Genomic DNA, 8,946 nt, shown 5'->3' with positions numbered 1-8,946 from the left:
GCCAGCTCTGTATGCTGGAGGTGGTGGGTTCAAATCCAGCCCCAGCCAAAAAAAAAAAACTGCAAAAAAAAAAAAAAAGAAAGAAAATAAAATAAAGCACTTCTCATGGGAAGTTTCCTGCATTCCAATCCTCTCTGCCAATATAACAGTGATCTTTCAAATCTTATTAAGACACATATACTTTGGGACATATTTCAACAGTTTTCGTAATAGCTTTATGGATTAAGGGTCAGTGCAATAAGAACGTACCTGGATTTGGCATTAGAATAACTTGTATTTTTTTCAGAGATGTTGCATTACCATTCAGGTAAACTTTTCTTTTGAATAAATAGAAAGGGCACTGAGATGAGAAGGAACATTGGTTAATAAAACCACATGTAAGTATACCCTCGCGTGCTGCCATGTGTTTGGGGGATAATTCAAATACACCTGCCTTGTCAGGAATCTTCTACTCCCTGGTGGATGAGGCAATGTCTTCCTGAGAAACATACAGAGGGAGGAGGGGGCTGGGTGTAGATCTCAGCTCTGACATCAGCTGTTGTCATCCACCTTTTCATTGTGTGTAAAATGAGAATGAGATGAAATTCATTTATTCTTAAAAACACAAGAGTGTTAGAACTCTCAAGCTATGCCATGCTCTGATTGCTTTCTACAGTAAACACAGAAGCAGTTAGGAGATAGCTAGGTTTCTGAGTGGCCAGGTGGGTGAGTGGGTGGATGGAAAAGTAGAAAGATGGACGGATGGGTGAATAGACCAGATGAATGAACAACTGGACAGATAGAAAAGACAACAGAGGGTCTTCTTTCATATTCCCAGGCCCACCTACCTTCATTCAGTAATCTAAAGCCTCTGTCCATATGTTTTACATGAAGCTGGCCCCATCCCTGACCAGTTTACCCGTCTTGGCCAGTAAGACCATTGAGACTGATTCAAGGCTAGCCCTGATATCAGCTCTAATTCCAGAACTACAGCAGACATGACCTAGACTGTACTTAACTTTAGGAGGGTGCTAGCCTGGCTGTGCTGGGGGAGAGAGCCTACCAAGGAGTGAGGCCCCCAGAGAAGGAAGCAGAGTTGAGGGAAGGGAACCATGGAGTACTGATTAAGTGGCTTGAAGATGATTCTGCTGTGACTAATGCTGACACCTCAGCTTTTGAGATTTTATACCTCCACTGTTTTTTCTTTTGATATCTTGCAATCAAAAAACTTCAACTAAAACAGGTACCTAAGCCAGAAGAGGGTTAACTGTGCAATATTCGGTGGAGAATCTGGAAGGGGATCAAGCCCAGCTTCCCACTCACAACCTCTACCATGATCAAGAGCAACCCGGGGGCCACGTGTGTCCTGCCTAAACTTTGGGATACAATCCATGACCTAATTTCATACTGAATAATTTGAAAACAAACTCCACAGACTGCTTCCCGAACCTACCCAAATATTTGCATTTTGGTGTCCCCAAAGCAATCCCAGATCTTTTTTCAGTGGCCTTCTATTCAGTTGAGTAGGTAAACTCGCTTTTGAGAATGAGGAACTCAAGGAATTCAATAAAACTATTTCCACTTTGAATGAACCACAAGAACGTGGAGGATAAAACATGTTTATTTTCCCTGAAGCAATGCTCGCCTATAAAAGATGGTTCAACGTTGTTCTTGATAGATGAGCTCCTCCGAGGGTTCTTCCAGCTTTCAAACGTTGTGATCCTGTTGAAAAGATCAGTGAGAAACGGCTCTTTGCATCACCATGAAATATCCACTGAGCCCTGCATGGTGTCTGGCACAGAGGAGGTTCTCTGTGTATATTTGGTGAATAACTGACAAATAAATTTTGGCCCATCCTTAATGCTCATCTCCTAACTTCCCACTTAGGGACACCCCCGTAGAGAGCAACCTTAAGAAGCATCGCATAATGAGACAATCCCGGAGAGTCAAAATGTCCCTCCAAAGTCCTCTTACGTCACCCACGCTGTGAAGACGTGGATGGTTTCTCAGTATGCCCAACGCAGTCTGCTCTCCGTCCACCTGGGACAGACCACTGTGTCTTGAGCTGGGCATCTGACGAAGAGGTTGACTTGTGTGTAGGGGATCATGCTGAAACAAAGACAGCAGTCTGGCGCTTAGCAAGGGAAGCTGCTCATAACACAAGAAGCTAAAGGGCAAACGGGGAGATCTGTGGAATTAGATTTTCCATCTCCTGCTTTCTCAGGCTAGGAGGAGTGGGATGGTAGTTGAAATATGTATATTTGAGGTTGCCGTGAGCTATGACGCCATGGCACTCTACCCAGGGTGCCCAGGGTGGCAGAGTGAGACTCTGTCACAAAAAAAAGGGTGGGGGGGGGAAGAATGTATGTGATTGAAAAGTTTCCCTTCTTCTTTCTTCTTTCCTCCCTCCCCCTCTCCCCACTCTCTTTCTCCTGTTCTCTCCTCTACCACTGCATATAGTGTAATATAGTTTACTAAAATAAGCTTCTGATATGGCTACATTGTATTCCTAAACCTTCACGGACCAATGACTGTCCCCAGTACAAGGCACAAACAGGAGCTTTCCCTCGATCCTCAGATGCCTCTCCCAGCACCGAGCTTTCTATGGTTGATAGAAAGTATTCTTGGCATATTTCCTCCCTCCGTATTCAGATGATCTTGAGGAAGCAGAAAGATCAGAGGGAACTGCTTCCAGCAAGCTTCACATTAGACTCTAAAACCACTATGATTCATTCTTTTTCCATCCAAATAAAATCCCTGTCTTTACAGTAAATGTGATGAATGGAAACCGCACCCTTGGAGATTTAGACACATCTTGCGGGTTTTTTCTTCTCCCCTTTCTCTCTCTTCTTCCCCGTCTTCTTTTCATTTTGTGATGCAACAGAGTTTCACAAGGAAGGGTTTTATAGAAAATCCATGTCTGGGGATTTATTCAAGCCTTTGTCATAAATTATGGCAATACAGAGCCAGTCTTTCACTATACAGTTCCAAATATTTCAACCAGATGATTACAATGAAGCCCCCGGCTTCCTTCAGAAGGAACAGGACTTGTGAGTGTGGCATCTGCTCTCCCAGATATGAGCAAGAGAAATGTGGACATACAGGCTTCCTTTGATGAGACAGCAAAGCTGAGTTTGGGAAGAGAAGCAGTCTCCCCCCACCCCCCCAAAGAATACTAGGCTGAAATAGAATTGTCTTTTTTAAAGCCCAGATCAGCATCTATGGGGCATGGAAATGACAGCATACAAGACCTAGGAGTTTCCCTGGATGAAAAATGACCTCATCCCTTGATTCATCTTTGCAGTTAATATAATGACCTTTAAAATCAAGCTGCTGAGAATTGGACAAAGTTAAAAAAAAAATCAAACAAGAAAGCCCGGAAAGATGATAAAAGATTGCTTAAATGCCTGCTAAACAGGTGCTGTGCCACCTATGACCTATAACATACACGGGGGAGTAGGCAAGCCACTTTGCTCACCACTTCTGGGTAAAAACCTAATGCAAGGATTAAGAAGCACTTTATCAGTTTCCATTCTGTGCCAAATCTCTGAGGCCCATCCAACCTTAGCATCAGTCTTTGTGGAGGTCACCAAGGATGCTCAGGGGTGACCATCTCAGGATGGCGGGGGCCAGGAGGCACACATCTCTTACTCATCATTAAATCTGCCCCAGAGCTGGTGACATTGCCTTGGGGTAGTATCACTTAATGCCTCCCTTCTTTTATTATAGGAGTCTCCATTTTTTTCTCCAAGAAAATGCCAATTCTTCATTATAGAAGGTCTTGATAAGAATGTCAGTGAAGACATTCTGCCCTCCCCTGGCCTAAGGATGGTAAATGATTCAAACAGATGCCCTCCCTCAGGGATGTGAACTACTGCACATTATACAAAGGAATGATTCAAGGACAGACCATTGTTGTAGCTGGTTTCTCCTGCCAGGGAGACTCCCCAGACCCCCACAAGGAAGCTCCTCCCTGTCGGGGTCCCAAGTATTCTTATTCCCATCTTTGCTGAAGCTGGATTCTATACTTTTTCTTGGATTCTGGGAGTTTTTCCATGCACATCCTGCTAGTAAATTCATTTTTTACTTAAGTGCGCTGAGTTGGCTTCTGTCCTTTGTAGGCACAGAGCCAACAGACACAAGTGGTCTAATGTTTTGCTTCTCAAAGTGTGTGACACAGGCCGGTTGTGTCACATGGGAGATCATTAATTATTAATGTAGCTTCCAGGGTTCCACCCTAGATCTACAGAATCAGAGTCTGTATGTTAATAAGGTTCTCAGGTGATTTGTGCACAAGGTCAAGTATGTGAAGCACTGATTTTGGTGGGAACTGCTCGGACTCTGGATTGGAAAGAAAGCCCCACACTTATCATCAGGAAAGTCCAAGTTTCTCCACCTTCTAAAGAGGAGTACCTTCTGCTTCATTAGTTAATTTGTTCATATACTCACTCACCAAATATTTATTGGACCGAAGACACTATGCTAACAACTGGCCATAGAGAGAGAAATAAAATGTGGCTCTTTCCCTCAAAGAGACTGCAGCCTAGTAGAAGAGAAAAAGATGGAAGCAAATTTTGCCACATGAACCTACTTCATCAGATTTTTTAAAAATAAGGATTGCCTTTTTACAAATCCATCTTAAAATAAAGCATAGTGCCTACACATAATTGATCAATATATGCATTAGATATTAGTAGCAACTATTCAGCAATTATTTCACCATGATTAAGGCACGTAATTCTATTTGGCATACATTTCTTTCTTTCTTTCTTTTTTTTGGCCGGGGCTGGGTTTGAACCCACCACCTCCAGCATGTGGGGGGCCCGTGCCCTACCCTTTTGAGCCACAGGCGCTGCCCCTTGGCATACATTTCTTAAGTAGTTACAAATGACTGGGCGTGGATCTAAGATCTTGACGTTATATCGTTTGATTTAACTCTCAAATCAACCACAGGAGATAAGTTCTTTCATTATCTCCATTTGACAGATGGAGAGAAGGAAGCAGTTAAAGCACCGGTCCCCAATCTCTTTGGCATCAGGCCATGGACAGTGGGGAGAGGGCGGGGGGAGGGGAGGGGCTACTCTTAAGGGGGGGCGGGACCTACATCTCACGCATGCGCAGTTTGCAGTAGGGTTTACACCACCCTGAGAATGTAATGCCCAGTGGATCCAACAGGAGGCCGAGCTCATGCAGGGAGGCCAGTGATGGGGAATCGCTGTAAATACAGATGAAGCTTCCCGCGCTCCCTGCTGCTCGCCTTCAGCTGTGCAGCCAGATTCCTTACTGGCTGGTACCCGACCTCCGCTCGGGGTCTGGGACTGCGGCACAGACGTTCCAGCCGCAGGGCAGGCATGGAGGCGACAGGGATCAACTCTCTTCATATGCATTTTAGGGGCTGGGAGAGCAGTGAGAAGAGGGAACGCAAGATCCGGAAGGTGAATGATGAAAAGTGCGTGAGGAAAGCAGAGGCACCATAGAAAGGAAACGGTGGAGGGGGCCTGAACGGCAAATAGGGTGAGAACTGTGGCTGGGTGAGAAACGCCGAACCAACCAAACACGTTACGTCTTGACTCTGTGAGACCAGCTGGGCCTTCAGCACCACCACTGATTTCCAACAGGCAGGTCCTGTAAGAGGGTTGTTGTGCCCTAGCTGGAAACAGACAGAAAATCTGGGAAAATTGTGACTATCGCTAAGGCTTTTGCCTCTCCCCTGTAGGGTCACAGACAAATGGTGTCATCCAGGCAGGGAGCTCTGATCGACTTTGATCGGCAGCTCCGTACAGATGCATATACCATGTGCTCTGAGATAAGGCACCAGATTAGGCTGTCTGCTCTGTTCTGCCTCCAACTAGCCTGTGAATGTCTCAAGCCCTTGGACTGCTCGTGGCTTCTCTCTGTTTCCATGGCCCCCACACAGTGCTTGGTCTGCCAGCCCGTACTCCAAATATGTCTGAACAAGTTGCATCCCCTTTCTATCCCTTAGGTGATGCTGTCGGTTCAGTTCAGGTTTGAGTACAACTTGTGGGGTCCCTTTGATTCCAACAGACAAAGTTTTATCTGCAGAAGCCAGGGTCATCTTTGTCTTTCAACTTTCAACCCTACTGCCACCTCCTCCAAAAGTCTCCCACACTCCCCGCCCCCACTGACCATTTGATCAAAAGAATCTTCCCAAACCCCAACCATGAGCTACCACCCACCTCATTTTATTTGCTTCTTTTAGTATCTTTGCTTCCTCATTCACACATTTATTTACTTATATTAACACATTTATTTACCTGTATTAACATATCTATTGACTTGTATCTTGTCAGTAGAACTTAGGCTGTGAGAATCCTTGCCCGGATCCTTTGTTGTAATACAGGATGTCCCAAAAGCTGCCCTTGGAAGTCACTGAGAAAATTATAGATAAATGTACCTTTATTTACAAAATATTCATTATGCAATTTTACAAAATATTCTGTATGTGTTTGTCACCTCTTTGTAAAATTATGTAATGAGTAGTTTGCATAAAGGTGCATGTAGCTACAATTTCCCATTTTCCCTATGTATGGAGACTTTAGGGGCAACTTTTGGGATGCCCTATGTTCACCCTGTATTCATAGTACCTAAAACAGGGTCTTGGACACTGAAAAATTGTACCCCCTGACAAAGTGGATAAAAGAACAACTGTCCTTTCTAACAATAATTTCTACACATGTGTGTACCTCATTTTGTGGAAGTTACATAATTGAAAATACAGTATTATAGTCTTCAATAATTTAGAAGATTTTTCCACTTACATTCCAGAAAAGGATCCTACAGCTGGCTCCTTGAAGGCATGAAGAGACAATTTTACCCCCCTCCCCACCACCTTTTTATCAGGGACATAACAGGTACAAAGGAGACATGCATTGACTTTGGAAACTGCTTGGACACCTGTCCCAGATGAGGTCTTGTGGAAGATGTTGACTTGGAGTCTGGGGTACAAAGTGGTTATTAGGAATTAACATCCAGGAAAGGAAGAAGGAAGGAAGCAGGTTGAGAGTGGGAAGAAGAGGGACTGGCAGGCCTTGGGCCATCACAGGACCCAAGTGGGGCCAAAATGCCTAGGTCTCAGTTCATACCCCCACTTCACTAAGTCACAGCCTGAGTCTGGCCTCAGAAGGGCGTAACCTGGAGCCAGCACATCTCTGCAGCTGCAGCAGCCCCTGCAGGACCTGACAGCTGGTGCCATCTGCAGACCACAGCCCCTAGCCCAGGGCAGTGAGTCCTTCCTTGAAGGGGCACCTTGGCAGGGCACCTCCTGGCTGCTTCAGCTCTGCAGATTTCAATCTCAAACCAGGGCTCTCACAAGGCTGGCTACCACATGTCCACTGAGTTCCTGCTGTCTTCTAAGATGAGACGCAAATAATCCAATTCCTAAATTAGAAGTCACGTCCTGTAAGTGCTTGCTGACTTGGCAGTCGCAACACTGACATAATTTCACAAATAATGATGTTATCCGAGGCAAAAGTTGCATTAGATCAATTACCACTCTATTTCAGTGCCATCTGAGGAGCTCTCAGTGTTTATTTTGGTTCACCTATTTTTAAACCCAAGCTCTCAGGCTTCTGAACCACAACCATGATCATACCTTGCTTTTCTAGTCCTTGATAGCATTTGGCTCCATTTGGAGCTAAAGAGAATGATTTGAATACCCATCTCCCATCTTCTCAATTCCCTTCCTCTACTTTATGTCTTTTAATAAGGGGGGGAGGGAGAGTCGTGGTTCTGCTACCTGGAAAGTAAAAAACTTAAGGTTCCACTAAGAAAGGAATACTGCTGTTTTGGAGAATGAAAGATTAATTTAAACTGTGACAGGAGAAGGCTTGGGTTTGAATGGGGAAATGTTTTCCTGTTGGATGCAGCCATGGGTGGACAGTCAGGAGAAATCATTAAACCTAAAATCCACACCCATGTGGCTGGTGCTGTGGGTTGAATTATGTTGCCCTCACATTCATATGCTGACGTTCTAGTCCTTGGTGCCTTTTGTAGAGAGAATGTCTTTACAGAGATAATCAAGTTGAAGTAAGGTCATTAGGGTGGGACCTAATCCAGTGTGACCAGTGTTCTTATAAAAAGGAGAGATTTGACACAGAGACAGATATGCACAGAGGAAAGACGATGTTCAGACACACAGGGAGAAGATTGCCATTGTTATGAGGAGAATGTGTCTCTATCCCCCACCGTCTTCATACGTTAGAGCCCTATGCCACATATGGTGGTATCTAGAGGGAAGGTATTTGGGAGATGGATTGGGTTTAGATGAGGTCATGAAGGTGAGACCCTCATACTGAGATTAGTGCCCTTATAAGAGGCAGAAGGAGAGTTATATCTCTCTCCCCATAAGAGCACCCACTGAGGAAGGCCACATTAACTCAGGCACTGAGTTCTTGACTGGTACCATGGAGTCTAGTTTCTCGACTTACCCATGACAGTAGGCCTTGGAAGTGAAAAAATAAATTCCAGATGTCAGCATGTAGATGTAGGCTCATCCAGCCTTGTTAGTGTCCTGCATGAAATGGCCATTCCCTTTAACAGTGGCTGATAACAATGTGAACACATAGCAAGAGGCAGCTGTCTGCAAACCAGGAATTGAGCCCTTACCAGACACCAAATCTTTTCATACCATTTTTTTTTTTTTGAGACACATTTTATCACCCTTGTAGAGTGCCATGGCATCATAGCTCACAGCAACCTCAATGTCTTGGGCTGAAGTGATTCTTTTGCCTCAGCCTCCCAATTAGCTGGGACTATAGGGCCTGACACATACCTGGGTAATTTTTCTATTTTTTTTTTACTTGAGATGAGGTCTTGCTCTGGCTCAGGCTTGTCCTGAACTCCTGAGTTGAATCAATCCACCTGCTTTGGCCTCCTAGAGTGCTAGGATTACAGGTGTGAGTCACTGCGCCCAGCCCGCTAGCACCTTCATCTTAGACTTCCCAGCCT

Source organism: Otolemur garnettii, unplaced genomic scaffold, assembly GCF_000181295.1.
Source record: "Otolemur garnettii isolate 467f Iridium unplaced genomic scaffold, OtoGar3 scaffold00044, whole genome shotgun sequence".
Taxonomy (NCBI): domain Eukaryota; kingdom Metazoa; phylum Chordata; class Mammalia; order Primates; family Galagidae; genus Otolemur; species Otolemur garnettii.
This window is presented reverse-complemented; position numbering follows the sequence as displayed.